Genomic DNA, 18,231 nt, shown 5'->3' on the forward strand with positions numbered 1-18,231 from the left:
AGAGCTGAATACATTTCACTGTTGTTTCTTATGTAAATTGTCATCTTTAATGTTTCACTAGTTTCACCATGTTAGGCTGAAGGTATTTTTGGTTGTATCAAATATCCTTATATATTTTATTTAAATCAATATCTACTTGCTTTAAATAGCTTGAATTACAGCTGACTAGTGGAAAATATTTTAAGCATAAAAATGTGTTTTTCCCCACCATGTTCTTTTCAGTTGTTGATAGATGTGAAAAACATTTAGCAGGTTTCCTCCATTTCCACCCTTGATTAAGCTGTGCTTGCGAAGAAATATTCATAGGAGACATGCTGCAGTGTGTCAGAAACACTGCTGTATTACAGATGCAACATCATCTAAAAGGAAAAATTGAGTGTGGGTTTGAAGTTGACAAGTGATGAAAGTAGCCCTGAAGTTGTCAATTAGGGAGTGAAGGCCTGGAACCGATAACTTAATGGGCAGTGCCCCCTGCTATTTTGTCTTCGGGACTGTGGGATTGTTACTGCTCTGGAAATAGACACACACGTACCCAGACATAGACATACACACATGTATGTATAGGAATGTATGGTGGGAGGTGCAGATTCAAACTAGTCATGCTGATGTGTCTCCTAAAGACGTGTTCCTTCTGAGAGGACTTAACAAAAAGAACAAGTGCCTAGCTTTACTTTGTTTCACGTTTATCACCTTTCTAACATAGGATTTTCATTGGTTGGCTTTATAAACCATGTTGCCAAACAACAAATACATCGTTTTTTTCTGTGGAGTTTTCTTTGAAAATTCTTGCCTTCAATCCTGCTGAGAGTCTTTTCTTAGATCACCAATGTAAGCCTACAGTCATACACTGTTTGCAGTTGATATAACCCCAGTTGCCATAGTATGCTTTGTGCTGATTTTAAAATAAGGGTAGGCAGAGGAGATATATGGCTTCCCTGATAGCTCAGTTGGTAAAGAAGCCAGCTGCAATGCAGGAGACCTCGGTTCCATTCCTGGGTCAGGAAGATCCTCTGGAGAAGGGATAGGCTACCCACTCCAGTATTCTTGGGCTTCCCTTGTGGCTCAGCTGGTGAAGAATCCACCTGCAATGCTGGAGACCTGCGTTCGATTCCTGGGTTGGGAAGATCCCCTGGAGAAGGGAAAGGCTACCCACTCCAGTATTCTGGCCCGGAGAATTCCATGGACTGTAGAGTCAATGGGGTCGCAAAGAGTCGGACATGACTGAGCGCTTTCACTTTCATAGCTGATTCATGTTGTTGTACAGCAAAAACCACCTCAACATTGTGAAGCAGTCATCCTCCAACTAAAAAAAAATTTTTAATGTGGGTAGTTAGTAATTTATAACCTGTAGGTTAAAATGAGTTGTTAGTGAATAAAGTTAGGAACCCAAATGAACCAAAGCTATTTAGATTGTGTTACTGACACCATGAGCTTCCCAGGTGGCGCTAGTGGTGAGGAACCCACCTGCCAAATGCAGGAGACATAGCGACTCAGTTCAGTCCCTGGGTCGGGAAGATCCCCTGGAGGAGGGAATGGCTGCCCACTCCAGTATTCTTGCCTGGAGAATCCCCTGGACAGAGGAGCCTGGCGGGCTGCAGTCCACAGGGTCGTAAAGAGCTGGACATGACTGAGCACACACACGGGAACCTCGCACTCTAACCCTTCAGTACCGCAGCTTTGGCGACTGTGTGCATCTTGTAAATGTGGCCCTGATCACTGGGAATACCCCGTCATTTTCAGCCTCAGCCAGGTGTGTGAGGGCTGGCAGTGGTCATGGCATTGGTTGGGGCTGGGGTGAGTAGGGGGGCGTTGCTTGAATCCATCACTAGGCTGAGAGGCAGAGTACTGCCTCCTTTCTTTTCCACTGAGCTCAAGTGCTCACTGGGCCTTCGTGAGGACTTTGACCCGGGACTCGTGGGGCTCCTCTTGGGTACTTACGTGACCCTGGAGTCACCAGGGTCATTCCTTCATCCAGAATTTTTGGGCTTTTTTCTAGGGAGGAAAGTGGTAGGTCTGTACCAAAAGGGCTAGAAGGCTCAGGATCCCGTGCGTCTCTGCCTTCTGAGGCAGCCCCTCGTGGGTGGCGCCGCCTGGTTCCGCTGTGAGCCCCTGTGTGTGGTGCTGTGCTGGCAGCAGCCCAGTCATTGACTAAGTGCTAGCTCAGTGTTCTGCGTAGCCAGGTTTCTTTCTTTTAAAGTTTACAGATCTTCCGTCTTTTCATCAGTGTGATTGGCAGTCTCTGTCCTTGTTACCTAGTATCTATAATTATCTGTATCCTCAGCTTTTCTGCTAACACCTAATATCTTCAACAAGGTAGACAAAGAGGAGGAGAGAATTGAACAGGTGGGAGCCTGAACCAAGGGATGCATGAATTTCTGACACATTTGCAGGAAATTGTCTCATTTTAATCCTGTTATTCATAGTCACATTAAAAGTTAACCATACGATATAACAAGTTGTGGAAACACACCTCAGCACCCACCACTCTTTGCACCTTTGCTTCTCCATTTGGGCCATTCGGGGCAGTGGTGGTTTAGACTGTCGGGGTCCCAACCCATCCGAGTGCTGTCGCTCAGTCATGTCTGACTCTTGGCGACCCATGGACTATAGCTCACCAGGCTCCTCTGTCCATGTGATTTCCCAGGCAGGAATACTGGAGTGAGTTGCCGTTTCCTCTTCCAGAGGATCTTCCTGACCCAGTTATCGAACCTGGGTCTGCTGCATTGGCAGGCGGATTCTTTACCACTGTGCCACCTGGGTAGCCCATAGTGAGCTGTAAATATATTGATTGGGTCATGATGAGCATTTGAAAAGATGAACCAGAATAATGTAGAAACTGTTCTAGTCAAAGTACATCACAGGTTAAGCTTTATTTTATAAAAACGTTTATTTCTTCTAATACGTGGGGGATGTGTGTGTTTATGGGCTCTCCATTGGAAATGCTTTTTCTTGTGGGCTGCAGTAAAAAAATTTTTTTTTTTTTTAATGCTGCCTTAGGGGAATTTCTGATCCAGGGAGATGGCTTTGTTTAGGGGGGTGTGAGGCATCCATAGGCTACGAGGCATGTCCTGGGTGTCTTTGTTCCTGCAGCTGTGGAGTTCCCGAGTTTACACTCAGCATGCCCTTCCCATGAGCAGCTGTTGCAGAGAGTGGCGGGTGTCGTTCAGCATTCTGGAACATTGTGGGGTCAAGTGGGCTTTTGTGAGCCCTCCTGAGTACCTGGCCATCCTTTGTAATATCTTTACCATTGGGAAAAAGTCATTTTCAGTTCCAAAGAAGCAACCTCTTGGTGAATTTCTTTTTAAAAAGGCTTCGATGAATCTTTTTGAGCATAGACATATCATACATTAAGCTCTGCTTATATATACTTTCTGCTTTATTTAATAGTAAAATCTGTTTGTACCTTATGTGGTCTGTCACACTTCCCTTACCTCTTTAAGTCTCACTTCTGATGAAGAGTGAAGTGTTACAGGAACCTAGGAGGGGTCTGGGGTGCATAGCGTTGCTGATGGTCTGCTGAGGAGGGAGGCCAGCAAGTCCCAAGGTCAGAATATCTGTGTGTCTGCGCCCTCGAGAAGTCTTGGTAGAAGGGCATCTTCCGGCACATGAAGGATTTACAATCCACTTCATCAGGTTCTTTTTACTACTGAAGCCAAGGTGGCTTTATGAAGTCTTTATAAGGCGCTCTTTACAAAGGTGCATTCACAGGGGATCCGCCCAATCTTCTTTCCGTAGCATTTGTTGAGCACCCTCTCCGTGGGAGGCCCTCTGCTAGGCCTTGCACTCCAGTGGTTAGCGAGGCAGGCACAAGCCTGCTTTCGGGCCATCGCACACTCTGGCCTCTTGTCCCCTGGGCTTGTGGGGGCCTGAAGACCACTCTGGCCTCACCTAGGTGGACCCAGGTGTCCAGTGTGTGACAGGCTTATAAGAGAGAAGGGATTTCCTTTTGGGGAAATGCTGTGGATACTTTAAAGGGCTAAAGCCTTAGATTCTGGGGGCCCCAGCTCAACAAAACAGTAGTTGGAGCACAGGCTTGTCCATTGACCATGGTCAGAGAGGACATTGTGCATCACATCAAGATTTATTTCTCTCGTCTCTGGTCTCTTTATTGCTCTTTCCTCTTAGGAAAGCCTTCCTCCCCACTGCTTCTATGCCTCCCACTTCCATAGAATGTAAATGTTTGTGAAATCTATCCATGCCACACCACCACCACCACCATCACCACCACCACCAAGCCCCCCGCCCCCCGCCTCGTCAAGCACAACTCCACACGAGGAAGAACTTATTTCACTGCCCATTTTTCCTGAGGTTTATAAAAACAAAATGTGTGAAGGGAATGTATGCTGAGTCTCTTGGGACTAATTAAACAAACAGATTCAAGGAAAGAAAGCAGAGAAAATTTAGGATAGCTCAGATTAAAAAATGTAATTTTCGGGAAAACAGCCGTCAGTTTTTCCACTTGAGTGTTTTTCCAAAGGGCAGAGGGCAAGAAGCATCTTACGTCCTCTCAAAGCTGAGACACATTTCAACATGGAGATATTAGAAGCAAATTTGGTGCCCAAGACAGGTGCCAGATTTTAATTACAGTTGGCATTTCTGAGCATGCTTTTGGCAGAGGTGGCCATCTTGTTGGAAAAGCCATCGATTTTGACACTAGCAGTATGGGTGCTCCGTTGAAAACGATTGAAAATAATTTCCCTCCTATTTTCATCATGTTTATTGTAAGCGAAAACTTCAGTGGTTAATATTTAAAACAAGATATTCTCTGTTCAGAGAAAACAGTTGTTCATGGGAATTGTCTTGGTGACTTGGTGTGTTAGCTCTGGGGGTAATAATTTCTATCTTACAGCCTTTGAAAAACCCTAGTTAAAACAATAAAAATGGGATGTTTCATTATAAGAAATGAAGTTGGCATGCACCAGGTTTTCCATTAAGTTCCAGGTCACAGACAAATAAAGAAAGTATGTTAGGGGAAAAAATCCTTTTTAAAAATAATTAGGGAGCTGTCTGTTTTGTTCACCAGATGGAAAATCCGCAGTTGTGGGTGGTCCATGTTGGAGAGGGCATCTCACAATTGGCAGGACCTTGCCTTTAACTTTTCAAGTCCTAGGACAAAAACCTGAATGCTGTTGACTGTTCAGAAGACTCCAAATATGTGTTAGCCCCTCTAGGCTCTGCTTCCTGAATTTTACCAGTTTTCTCAGAGTGTGTAGGTGAGATGATTGTGGAACGCCAGAATGAGGGGCCCACTGCTCTGTGAGCCCTGGGACAGCATTCTGTCAGTCCTAGTTCTCTGTGACTCCTCTCACTGTCAGTACATTACGGTGATAATCTGATTAGTGGAGCTGCCTGTGTGACTGTTTAGAAGCGCCTTTTTATTACATTAATGTATTCCAGAGCAGATAGGATGGCCAAAGTGTGCCTAAGGCTTAAGAAATTAGCCTTGGGTAGTTACTTATTGAGGAAGGATATTGTACTGTCGTCAGTGTTTCAAGGCTTTTATAAACTTGCTTTGATATTCTGACAAAATTAATTCCGCAAAAAGATAGGCTTTTCTTACGGCTTTCTTGGATTGATAGTGGAAAGTTAGCCATCTTGCTTCACAAGGAGTTTTCTAAAAACTAGTCATTTTTTTTACATGCATCAAAGTCCAATTTTTTTCCAGCTCAGTCATAAGTATGATGTGGCTTTACATCAGACTTTGCAATGAATGTTTTATGTTTGAACATAAGGATGTATATATGTTTATAGTAATATTCATTCATAAATGTAACCCTTCTCAAATTAAAGAAAAAACCTGTTAATGATTACAGGAGAGTTAAATTAATAAAATCATTTCAGATGCCCAAATGCGTAAACTTTCAAATCAAGTGGAAAAAAAAAGCCCTGGAACGTAAATCATTTTTCTCGGACAGCACATGTTTGGCTTTGGACAGACTATCATATTCTGCCTGTGTGTAGTAAAAATGGCAATGATTTATTAGTTCCATATCCCCCCAGCACAGATGCTGCACAGTCTGTCCCTTTTCTGGGCACTAAACAGTGGGTTTTAAAAAACATAATTCCACTCAAGTTTCCGCTTGCGTTCTGTGTTGTGCTATTAATAGCAACCCTTTGTTGTTCATGCCACTCACTTCTAGCATAAGACAGTGATGTGCAGGGACTGGTTTTAGCCAAAATACTTCTAATTGGCACCCATTTTTCATGATAGTCCAAATGCAGTTCTGTGAAGAATATAAACACTCTTAAAAATTGTGTCAAAAAAGCTAAACAAATATAACAATTAAGTAGATTTCAGTGAGATGTACCTTTACAATGTCATCGTTTCTTTGGCAAATCTTATGTGTTATTAAAGGAGCTAAGGGGTGGGGGAGATTTTGAAACCATGATGAAGGATTTATATGTTAAATGTTCTCAAGTCTTCATGAAAAATTTTTGAAGAGGGGAAGTAACAGAGAACAGAGTGTTGGTCCACTTTTACCATTTCTGTCTGCCTGGGAGTCAGAACCTGTATCCCTAAGTTCCTACTTAGGGGTGAGGTTGAATCTTGGTTTGGCCACAGGTAAAGGTGCCCTTCTGAGGAGTAAGGTAAGTGGGGAGGCGCCATCCTGGCCGTTCCACCCCTCAAGGCCTTGGCTTTGAAGCCGCGTTTCCTTGCTTTGTGGCTGATGCCTTTGGAATTACCCTTGACTCCAGCCAACCCCTTTGATTTTTTATATCTCGGCCATGGCTTCTGCCGTCTCTTCCTCGCGGCTGTCTTGGCCCCTTGCTGTTGCCCTCTGGCTGGCCCCTCCTCCCTCCTGTCCATCTTCCAAAAGGAGCTTTCTGAGTTCAGAGCTCATTGCTCCACTCTCTACAAGTTCAGTAGCTCCCAACACTGAAGACTGAAGACCTTATGTGGCCACACTGTGTCCTTTACACCCTGACCCCAAATCTCCTTTCCAGAATTACCTCCTTCCCACCCCTGTACCAGATCCTCTAGTCACGTTAAAATTCTTACTGCAATGAGGCAGCCCCATTTCTGCCGCGCTCAGGCTGTTTCTTCTGCCTGCAGGGCCCTTCTCCCCATTTTCCACCTGGTGAAATCCTGCAGAGCAAGTATCACCTTGCTCCTGCGAAGTCTTACTGATCCCCCATGCCCACCCTGGCTGGCTCACGCCCTTCCCCTGCACCCCTGTGGCTTTGCTTGCATGTGACTGTGTTCTGTGCACCCTCTCCTGTCCCCCATATCAAATTAAACCTCCGGAGGGAGAGAGAGTCCTTTACCTGCTTTCAAAAGGCAGTGGTCTCGGTGCTGAGTGCATGGCAAGACCTGAAAAAATACTTTTTGAATGAAATGAAATTCTGGGTTTTGACTTTCTATCAGGTAAGATTCTTGGTTAAAAACTTATGGCTACCAAGGGGGAAGTGAGGGAGAATAAATTGGAAGATTGGGATTGACATGTACACGCTACTATATATAAAATAGATAATAAGAGCCTACTGTGTAGCCCAGGGAACTCGACTCAATACTCTGTATTGACCTATATGAGAAAAGAATCCAAAAAAGTGGATATATGTATATGAATAACGGTTCACTTTGGTGTACAGCAGAAATGACACAGCCTTGTAAATCAACTATACTCCAGTAAAATTTAGTTTAAAAAAAAAAAAAAAAAGATTCTTGGACTTCCCTGGTGGCCCCGTGGTTAAGACCCCGTGCTTCCACTGTAGAGGGCATGAGTACAACCCCTGGTCGGGGAACTGAGATCCCGCATGCCTTGAGGGAGGTGTGGCCAGAAAAAAAAAGAAATAAAAAGAGTTCTTGGTTAAGCAACAGATTGAATCTGGCTCTCAGGAGAAACGGGGACTTATCGGAAGAGTGTGGGGACGCTCACAAAATCGGGGAAGGCGGCTTAGTCATCTTGGCGTCAGCACCATGCCTCCATCTTTCCCAGCTCAGCCACCAGGGTGGATGCACTGCCAGCACAAGAGGCGGGGTCCAGGACGGGAGTGTCTGACTGGTCTAACCGTGTCCACCACTTGGCTCTGAGAGAGCCGGGCACCTTGATGATGATTCTAGCCGACGAAGCTATGGGGCTTCCCTGGTGGTAGCTCAGATGGTAAAGAATCTGCCTGCAACGCAGGAGACCCGGGTTTGATCCCTGGGTTGGGAAAATCTCCTGAAGGAGAAGGGAATGGCAACCCAGTCCAGTATTCTTGCCTGGAGGATCCCATGGACAGAGGAGCCTGGCGGGCTACAGTCCATGGGGCCACAGAGAGTCAGACACGACTGAGCGACTAACACTTAAGCTGTGAGTAGGATGAGGCAGATTCTCAAGAGGTGGAGTGGATCTGGGGCAGTCAGTAAGCACTAAGTGTTCACATGGAACTCACTTCCACTTCTAGCATTTGAGCACCCAGACTGGCCGTCCTGTGTGACTTTCTAGGGAGTCTGAGCAAGCCTTTCTTCTCCCCAGAGGGAAGTTCCTTTGAAATGCATTATACCCTGGGAGGGGTTGCTAACGCAGCCCCTGCCAGCCAGCATCACTTTGGCAAAAATAGAAACTGGGGGTGCAGGGTGGAGGAAGCAGGGTGGGCAAGGTGCATGGGAGACTGCTCAACGGGGTCACGTCCTCTCTCCCTCTGTGTGGAGACAGTGGGGTTCTTGGTTGGGCCCTGCAGGTGAAGATGCCCCTGAAGTTTATTTCTCCTTGTAAAGCTATCACTTGAAACAATGGCTACCTCTCAACCAAGTGGGAAGGACTGAGGCGGCCACCTGGGGTGCCTGAGAGAAAGGTGGGAGTAGCTGCAGTCACGAGCTGGGGGAGACACAACCTAAAAGATGATGAGCAGGTGGTGACAGAGTAACATTTCCAGGATAAGTGGGCTTTGAACGCACATGAAGAAGGCGGGTAAACCTGGGAGGTGGAATTCTGTGAGCACAGTCACGGGGGCATGAGGGTGTGCCCTGTGCTGGAGAAGATTAGGAGATGAGATCAGAAAGTCATGTTTGGGTAAAGTTTGGGGAGCCTAGACCGCTAGGCCTACGATTTTATCTATCGATCTTGAAAGATTGAAGGCAAAAGAAGAGGGTGACAGAGGGTGAGATGGTTAGACAGCATCACCGATTCAATGGACGTGAATTTGAGCAAACTCCGGGAGATGGTGAAGGACAGGGGAGTCTGGCAGGCTGCAGTCTATGGGTTGCAGAGAGTTGGACACAACTTAGCAGCAACAGCAATCTATCATCTATCTATCTATGGTCAGAGCACATGGGATCTTAGTTCCCCAATCAGGGATTAAACCTGTGCCTCGTTCAGTGGAAGCACAGAGTCTTAACCGTTGGACATCCAGGGAAGTCCCTAGGCTAAGGATTTCAGACGTTGCTTTGTAGGCAACTAGGAGCACCTGCAGGTGTTTCTGAATGCAAGCATTGTGATATGTGCTGTTTTTAAAAGAGCGGGATTCAGTATCGGGACACTGAGGAGTCCCTCTCTTGAGGCTGATAATCTAGGGACAAAAATAGATGAAAAGTAAAATCATCTATGAGGGGGAGCACCTAGAAAGCTTGGAATCTTGACTTTAAGTCACTCACTGTTAACTCCTTTGCACTCCTTTGCACATGTCTGTGTCTCATTTACTCATCCAAGGGTAATGGTGTTCATTTGCCAATATTATAACCAATTAAAATGACCTGCCTCTTGAGAAACCTGTATGCAGGTCAGGAAGCAACAGCTAGAACTGTACATGGAACAACAGACTGGTTCCAAATAGGAAAAGGAGTACGTCAAGGCTGTATATTGTCACCCTGCTTATTTAACTTATATGCAGAGTACATCATGAGAAACACTGGACTGGAAGAAACACAAGCCGGAATCAAGATTGCCGGGAGAAATATCAATAACCTCAGATATGCAGATGACACCACCCTTATGGCAGAAAGTGAAGAGGAACTAAAAAGCCTCCTGATGAAAGTGAAAGAGGAGAGTGAAAAAGTTGGCTTAAAGGTCAACATTCAGAAAACGAAGATCATGGCATCTGGTCCCATCACTTATGGGAAATAGATGGGGAAACAGTGGAAACAGTGTCAGGCTTTATTTTTTGGGGCTCCAAAATCACTGTAGATGGTGACTGCAGCCATGAAATTAAGAGATGCTTACTCCTTGGAAGGAAAGTTACGACCAACCTAGATAGCATATTGAAAAGCAGAGACGTTACTTTGCCAGCAAAGGTCCGTCTAGTCAAGGCTATGGTTTTTCCAGTGGTCATGTATGGATGTGAGAGTTGGACTGTGAAGAAAGCTGAGCGCCGAAGAATTGATGCTTTTGAACTGTGGTGTTGGAGAAGACTCTTGAGAGTCCCTTGGACTGCAAGGAGATCCAACCAGTCCATTTTAAAGGAGATCAGTCCTGGGTGTTCTTTGGAAGGACTGATGCTGAAGATGAAACTCCAGTACTTTGGCCACCTCATGTGAAGAGCTGACTCATTGGAAAAGACTCTGATGCTGGGAGGGATTGGGGGCAGGAGGAGAAGGGGATGACAGAGGATGAGATGGCTGGATGGCATCACTGCCTCGATGGACATGAGTCTGAGTGAACTCTGGGAGATGGTGATGGACAGGGAGGCCTGGAATGCTGCAGTTCGTGGGGTCGCAAAGAGCCGGACACAACTGACCGACTAAACTGAACTGAAATGATAATGTTTCATTTTGAAGTATCTTCTCAATCACCTACATCTATTTGAAAATTCAAAAATACCACACATGAAGCTGCTAGGATTATTTTCTCCTTTCCTTGGCTTTCCATTTGTTTTCTAGTTTTGTGTTGGTTTTGGCCATTCTGCACACTGGTGGGATCTTAGTTCCCTGACCAGGGATTGAACCAGCACCCCACTGAAGTAGAGGTGCAGTCTTAACCATTGAACCACCAGGGAAGTCCCTCCTGGCTAGTTTTTGTTAACCTCGTTTACTTTGGAATCCCACAATGATCCAGTGTCCAAGGGGATCAACAGAATAGCTTTGGTTTACTTGTCCCTTCTGCTCAGAATTAGATTGAGTCAAGTGATCACATGCCAGACACAATGGGCTCAGTGCCCATTTCATTCAGACGCATCCAGTAACTATAGAGTTTCAGTCAGGATATAGGCTTGGGTGTTGTGATTTAAAAAGGCCACAAAAAAGGGTGCCTTTATCAAAGATATTTTCTCTGTCACTTAAACTGGGAGTAGGTGGAGGAGGACTCACACAGAGGCTCAGTGAGGACCCAGGTTCCTTTTATCCCGTGGCTCTTGTATCCTCAGCACACGGCACACGTCTTACCCAAGACAGCTGCTCAGGCCCGGCTCATCACACCGGAAATGGAGGACACACTCCTTCCTTTTAGGGGGCTCCATGTTTCTGCTCACTCTGGCCAGACCCCATCAACCAGAACATCGTCCCAGAATATATCCAGACACAGGAGGGACTGGGAAATGTCATCGTCAGCTGGGCATCGATAGATGGTCCATCTTCGTGTACTGACAGTGTCAGCAGTAGCACTGGCACCCCAGACCAGAGGGGTAACTGAAGGGTGGGGCAGGCCTGGGGAGTGAGGCGTGGAACTTGGGCACGCACACCGGCGTGTCCACGCACATGCAGGACTGAGCCAGGGGCGTGAGGAGGAAGGGCTGGCTGGGATGTGCACCCTCACTCTCAACCCTGCGTGTGGCAGGGTGGGCCGGGCCAACCCACGTCTTCTGGCCCAGAGTCTTCTCCACCCGTTTACATTATGCTGCTTCCGAGTCACCACAGTCTTGCTCATTAGCAAGGCCTTCAAAGCAGTCACAGAGCAGTGGGTACAAGCGCGTGGAGCACAGAGACTCCAGCCTCAAAGCCAGGTGTGAACCACACTGAGACAAGTCATAGCTTTTTTTTTTTTTAAAAAAAGAAACTTTTATTTTGGATTGGGGTAGAGCCGATTAACAATGTGGTAGTTTCAAGTGAACATCAAAGGAACTCAGCGGTACATATACATGTGTCCACTCTCCCCCAAACTCCCCTCTCATCTAGGCTGCCACATAATATTCAACAGAGTTCCACGTGCTATACAGTAGGTTCTGAGATGGTTACAGCTTTTATTTTTTAAAAACTACTTATCTGTTTATTTGGCTGTGTCGAGTCTTAGTTGTGGCATACAGGATCTCCACTGCATCATGTGGGATCTTTTGTTAATGGCACACAGGCTCTGGTTGTGGCTCACGGGCTCCAGGGTGTGAGGGCTCAGTCAGCAGTTGTGGTGCGTGGGCTTAGTTGTTCGACGGCACGTGGGATGTTAATTCCCCCACCAGGGATCAAACCTGCAACCTGCTCCACTGCAAGGAGGATGTTTAACCTCTGGACCTCTAGGGAAGTCCCAAGTCACAGCTTTTAAACTAAATAGTTTGTCCCCCCCCCGCCTTTTTTTTTTTTTTTTTTTTTGGTCCGTCCCACACAGCTTATGGGATCTTTGTTCCCATAAGAACTAAGGGGTTGAACCTGTGCAGTGGAAGTGTGGTGTCCTAGGTTTGAACCACCAAGGAATGCCCAGAAATTAAGTAGTGTTTTAATAAAAGGAAAATGTCTCGGGTCCTCACTGTCAATGTTCAACAGGCAAAACTGAAATGCAGGAAGCTGGTCTTATTAACAACAATGAGAAATAAAAGTACTGACATGAATCCTACCGGATTAAACCCAATGGCTGATATCTCCAACCTCACACTGCCACATACGTGCCAGACTTGTACTCGGTGCTTTACCTATTACACTTTCATGCCTCGGAACAGTCCTGTAAGCTTGATGCTGTCACCAGCCCCGATTTATAGATTGGGGAACATGTTCATTGAGGTTAAGAAACTTCAGAACCTTAATGTGTTCTTAAGCATTCAGCTGTGCTCAGCTGGCCTGCTTCGCATGGGCAGGGGGAACGTGGACAGTGCTTTGGGTCCTCTCAGTATAGCACCCAAGGGGACTTTCCCAGGACAAGAACCCGCCTGCCAGTGCAGGAGATGCAAGAGTCACAGATTCAGTCCCTGGGTTGGGAAGATCCCCTGGAGGAGGCAATGGCAACCCACTCAAGTATTGTTGCCTGGAGAATCCCATGGACATGGACAGAGGAGTCTGGTGGGCTAAGCGGTCCATAGGGTCACAAAGAGGTGGACATGACTGAACACACACACGTGCACACGTGCACACACACAGACACACACTCATGGTGATGCACACCACTGTCATCCCTTGGTGATCCCCTCCCTCCTTTCTGTCAGTCACTGAATGTGCCCTGAGTCCCACTCCTAGGCTGGCTCTGAGCTTCATGAACTCATCGTCTCATTTAAGTCTGATGCAAGACAGGTGTTGTGATCCCTCTTTCATACTGGATGGACACAAGACCCAGAGAGTTGTGTCTTGCTGGGATCACACACCAATGCTTGGCAGAATCAGACACCTGCACAGACTCACTCCAAAGCCCATTCTTTCTGTGTATTGGCTGATCTGTCTCGAGAACCCTCCTCCTTGCCGGGCCTAAGTAGATCTTAAATGTTCTTACCACACATACACAAATAGTAATTATGTGAAGTGATAGGTTAACTAACCTTATCATGGTGATCATTCTGCCATATATATGTAAATCAAATCACTGCACTGTACACTTTAAACATGCACAGTATTATACGTCAATTATATCTCAGTAAAGCTGGGAAGGGGGTATGGCAAGTATGCAGTATTGCGTCTTGTTTCTGGGTTTCCCAGGTGGCGCACTGGTCAAGAATCTGCCTGCCAGTGCAGGAGACACAAGAGATGAGGGTTCAATCCTTATGTCAGGAAGATCCCCTGGAGTAGGAAATGGTAACCCCTCTAGTATTCTTGCCGGGATAATCCCATGGACAGAGGAATCTGGTGGGCTACAGTCCGGAGGTGGGGGGTCACAAAGAGCTGGACACAACTGAGCAAACACACACACACACACACACACACACACACACACACACACACACACACACACACACACACACACACACACACACACACACACACACACACACACACACACACACACACACACACACACACACACACACACACAGTCAGGATAGCTGTGCTCTTTGGGGGCGTGACTCACAGAATGAAGCCAGAACAGCGCCCTCTAGCGACTGGGCCAGGAGAGTGGGCTCTGGGCCTCTCCTCACTCCTGCCGGTCCTGCTGGAGGGTTAATATCGGCACTGTTGTTTCTCATTATTCATGAGACAAGCTTCCTCATTTCAGATTTGCCCAGTGGTTCTCAGAGCAGGAGGGGATGATGAAGGTAGTTCTTATCTCCTGGGTCCGCTGGTGGTGGGCTGGTGGAGCATCTTCACCATTCTGAGTCACTTGAGCTGGGAAGTGAGAGCCGAAAGAAGGACTTCTCAGCTGTAACTGACTACCTCGCTTTCTCTACCTCTCAGGAAGCAATGGAGGAGTATTGTTGTCCAGTCATAAAGCTGTTCCCCACACCCCCCTCCAAGAGAGACTGATGGACTGAAACCAGAGAGTGTGCGTGTGTAGACAGCCGGGCTGTTTACTTAGTCTGGCCCTTCAGGGCTTCTCAGGTGGCACTCGGGGTAAAGAACCTGCCTGCTGATGCTGGGGACATAAGAGACATGGGTTCGATCCCTGGGTGGGGAAGATTTCCCTAGAGAAGGGCATGGCAACACACTCAACAATTCTGGAAATTGTTGCCTGGATAATTCCACAGACAGAAGAACCTGGTGGGCTCTAGTCCATTGAGTCGCAAAGAGGCGAACATGACTGAAGCAACTTAGCGCGTCAGGTGCAGCGGCGACAATTGCTTATTGTCGAAACAGCCTCTTTAAAGTTTCTCACGTGGCTCCCCCTCCTCCTTGGAGTGGGGACACCTGTGACTACATAGTTTGCTTCTGGCAGACCCAACCCAACCTTTGGGATCGTCCTTTTTAAACTTGTTTTGTTCAGAAACTTTTGGGTTTTTGTTGTTGTTATTTATATTAGGGCAGAAAAGCTACAGTTGTTGGACAGGAGGGTTGGGAGTGCTGGAATGAGCCACAGTGGAGCAAGGAAATAAGGGGTAGGGAGCCATAGGACGGAGCGTTTGTAGGTGTAGGTAGACCAGGGTGCAGTTCTGGGCTGACCACTAGATGGCACTCACACATTGGCATTAGGACTGGTCCTTGCCATGTTTCCACTTTGGGCTTTTGTAAAATCTCTCTAGGGACTAGCCAAAGCTTTGTATCTGCCATCTCCACCCAACCATCCACCCATTCACCCCTCTAGCCTCTCTTGGTCTTCTACAGATAGGTAGATGCGCCTGTCGGTTTTTCTAAAAACCTGCCAAAAATATGTTCAAAGCCTCCCGCATTTTTAGCCATAGTGCTGTATTTTTACTGTTCTCTTAAGCACATGTTTACATGGCAGTAAATCCATTTTTAGAGCAGTTAACAGAGGGAAACTCGTTTCTCCTCAGTCATCCTGAGGGTCTGTTCACTAAAAAGAATGGAAATTGAGGGGGAAAGAGTTATTTTAAAAAAGATAATAGGAACAAGAAATGTTTAAAATATTTCCATTAAAAATTACATGGTAGTGACTTATAATGAAATTTTATTTTTTTATTATTATTATTTTTTTATAATGAAATTTTTAAAGTCACTTAATTTTATGAAATTATTTTTTATTGCTGGAGAATTTTCCATAAGCTGAGATTCAAATGTAAACTATCTGGGGATAGTGGGGTTGACAGAATATCAACAATATCACAGTTGATATTGTTATCTTTATCAAAGTGCATGTTGCAAAACCCAATCTTAAAAAATTCTGTAATCTGTTCTGATATTTAAAGAAATAAGAAAATTAATGTCTAACCTATCAACTAAAACGGATTCTGCCCCTGCCTGGGCTCAGTTCTGTTTCAGCTGCGTGGACGTCTTGGGGAGCGTTTGGAGCGTCCATGCAGACGTGCTACCTCCGTGCACTTCTTAGCTGAGATAACAGGGCTCTGAGCCCCACTGTTAAGGTTCACCTCTACACTGCAGAAGGACAACAGATGGAAATTCTGGTTTGCAGCCACTGCAGAAAAATAAAAACATGTTCCAAAGGGGAAAGGATCTTGTATTTCTGCGTTTGAACCTTTGATCTGCATTCACATCTGAAGGGAAGGCTAGGCCTTTTGGTGGAGACACATGGCTTTGCATCTGTGAAAACACAGCTGTATATAGCAAAACAAAACTAGTGGAAAATACAATGGTTTTGCTGTGTCAGGCTAGCCGCTAATGCTCAAATTCTATACAAATATTGTTTTTTGATAGTTCTTTCCAAAATCCGTCTTGACTTTATAATTGTTCAGGAATGTTTTATTCTTTTAAATTCACATTTTGAGCCTTTTTGAAATGAAGGCATGTGGGTCTCATTCCCTTAGATTTGCTTTTAAAAAGGCAGTAAAAGACTTGTAGTTAAATTGTAGTAACTGTTATCTAAATCTTAACTTAATTGCGGGAGGGTGGCGGGATAGAAAAAAATTAAACCCTTCAAAAAAGGTTCCATCCTTGATCCTGAAAATCTTTTTTTTTTTTTTTTAAGATAATATTGCATGGGCTTTGTGCTGCAAGTTACAGCTGAAAGGCCTCTTAAGCGCTCTTGAAACTCAACTGCTTTGTTTTGAGCAATTAAGATTTGTTATGGAGTGCTTTAAGCAGCTCTGCTTTCCTTCATCTTTAAATAGTAGTCTTCAGCTAGTTTCTTTATCAGCGTTTCCCAGTAACTAAGCCAAATTTGTTTCATTAGGAGGCACTTGCCTTGAGCCTCCATGTTTCCTCTCAGCCCCAGACGCGGAGCCCAAGCCTGTGCGCCCGCCTTATCCTGCCCCATACGGTTGGTTTCCTACTATTGAATTGGCAATCTTTTTCCGTCCCTCCCCTTTCCGTTGAAGCTCTGGCCCCCGTCGGCCCTGCCACAGGAGTGGGGTGCAGAGGGGTGGAGGACAAAAGACGAGGATGAGAGTTGGCCGGGCCAGCAGAAGGCCGCTGCCTGCCCCTGCCCTGCAGAAGTGTCCCTTCCATTTTTCTGAAAGGGGCCCGGCTTCTTGGGCTGTCACCCTCCCCACCCTGTCTTAACACCAACAGCTTCATCAACAAGCGGCTCAGGAGATGAAAGGTGGTCTTCTTTAAGCGAGATCATTTTTTTGTCAAAAATAATAACAACCTCTGGTGTTAATCACACCGGTGGGAAGAGCAAGAGCGAACATCCTTCCACGCAAGCCCCGGGAAAGTTTTCCCTTTGAAGTGCTGGTTCCCGCCTCACCCTTCCAGGAGGGAAGAGGGGAAAAGAAAACAAGGGTGAAGATCTGAAGCCACTGAGGAATGCTGAATTGATGTCTTCCCTCGGCATCCCGGCCCCTCTAGCGGTCCTCCCCTCCTTTCAACTCTCTGCCCTTTGAAACCGCGGGCCTGGGGTGGCCGGGTCTCCCAACCAGGCCCTCTTGTAGCTGCAGGCTTCCCCCTCCGACTGGCAGCGGGGCGGTGGCCGCGCAGAGAAGCGGGCAGAGCGGGCAGAAGCCGGCTGAAGGGGTGGGAGCACCCGGCAGAGCCTGCTTAGGCTTATGGCGGGAGGCTTTGCCGTTCTGAGCAAAGAAAAAACAAACAAACCCAAAGCCCCCAAATGAACAAAAAAAGTCCTCCCCCAGCCCCAGCCCCTCCTTCACAGCTGCATTTTGCTCCCAGGACTGTTGGTGTCACTAGAGCCTCTTTTTTGCGACTGGAGAGGCTCTCCTACAGGTCTTGCCAAGCCTATTAAATTTTCAGGCAGAACAGATCAAGCCTGCCTTTGATGCTGCTGTTTCCTCATTTAGTATTCAAAGGTAAAGAATCCTACCTTCTCACTCGTTACATAATTAAAAGAGGGTTTTTTTTTTCTAGTGGCAAAGAACTTGTCATGTGTAGTATTTTTTGAAGTAAAAGGTCTAACTTTTTATATAACATCTGTTCTTATGCTCTTTCCTAAATATAACCAATATTTACTTGTTTTTGTTGGTCCTGAGTTGCATACCGTACACCCTGCGTTTTAATTTTCGACAGATGGGGTTATAAACAGTATTTTCCCCCTCCAGCTCATTCCTCTAAGTTTAAATTTCTGTATTTCTGTTCTAACCAACCAAGAGTGCAAGTAAAACTAAAACTCTAGAACCGACAAATAGCCCTAACTTCTCTCTTACTCTCGATTTTACTTTACGCTT

At 46.1% G+C, this 18,231-nt stretch overlaps 1 protein-coding gene and 1 long non-coding RNA gene across 8 annotated transcripts in view; both read left to right on the plus strand.

The window, feature by feature from the left end:
- CLYBL (citramalyl-CoA lyase) overlaps window positions 1-18,231 on the plus strand; it is a 230,525-nt gene that overhangs the window by 23,899 nt on the left and 188,395 nt on the right. The gene's annotated exons all lie outside the window — the stretch shown is intronic.
- On the plus strand, window positions 12,478-18,118 carry LOC129624714 (uncharacterized). 3 transcript variants are annotated; one of them, XR_008701112.1, is made up of 2 exons: window positions 12,478-14,298; window positions 15,906-18,118. It is a non-coding gene; the product is annotated as an uncharacterized LOC129624714 (long non-coding RNA). The 3 variants fall into 3 exon arrangements; XR_008701114.1 differs by lacking the exon at window positions 12,478-14,298 and adding an exon at window positions 14,307-14,525; XR_008701113.1 differs by lacking the exon at window positions 12,478-14,298 and adding an exon at window positions 14,514-14,593.

This window comes from Bubalus kerabau, chromosome 12 (genome assembly GCF_029407905.1).
Source record: "Bubalus kerabau isolate K-KA32 ecotype Philippines breed swamp buffalo chromosome 12, PCC_UOA_SB_1v2, whole genome shotgun sequence".
NCBI lineage: Eukaryota > Metazoa > Chordata > Mammalia > Artiodactyla > Bovidae > Bubalus > Bubalus kerabau.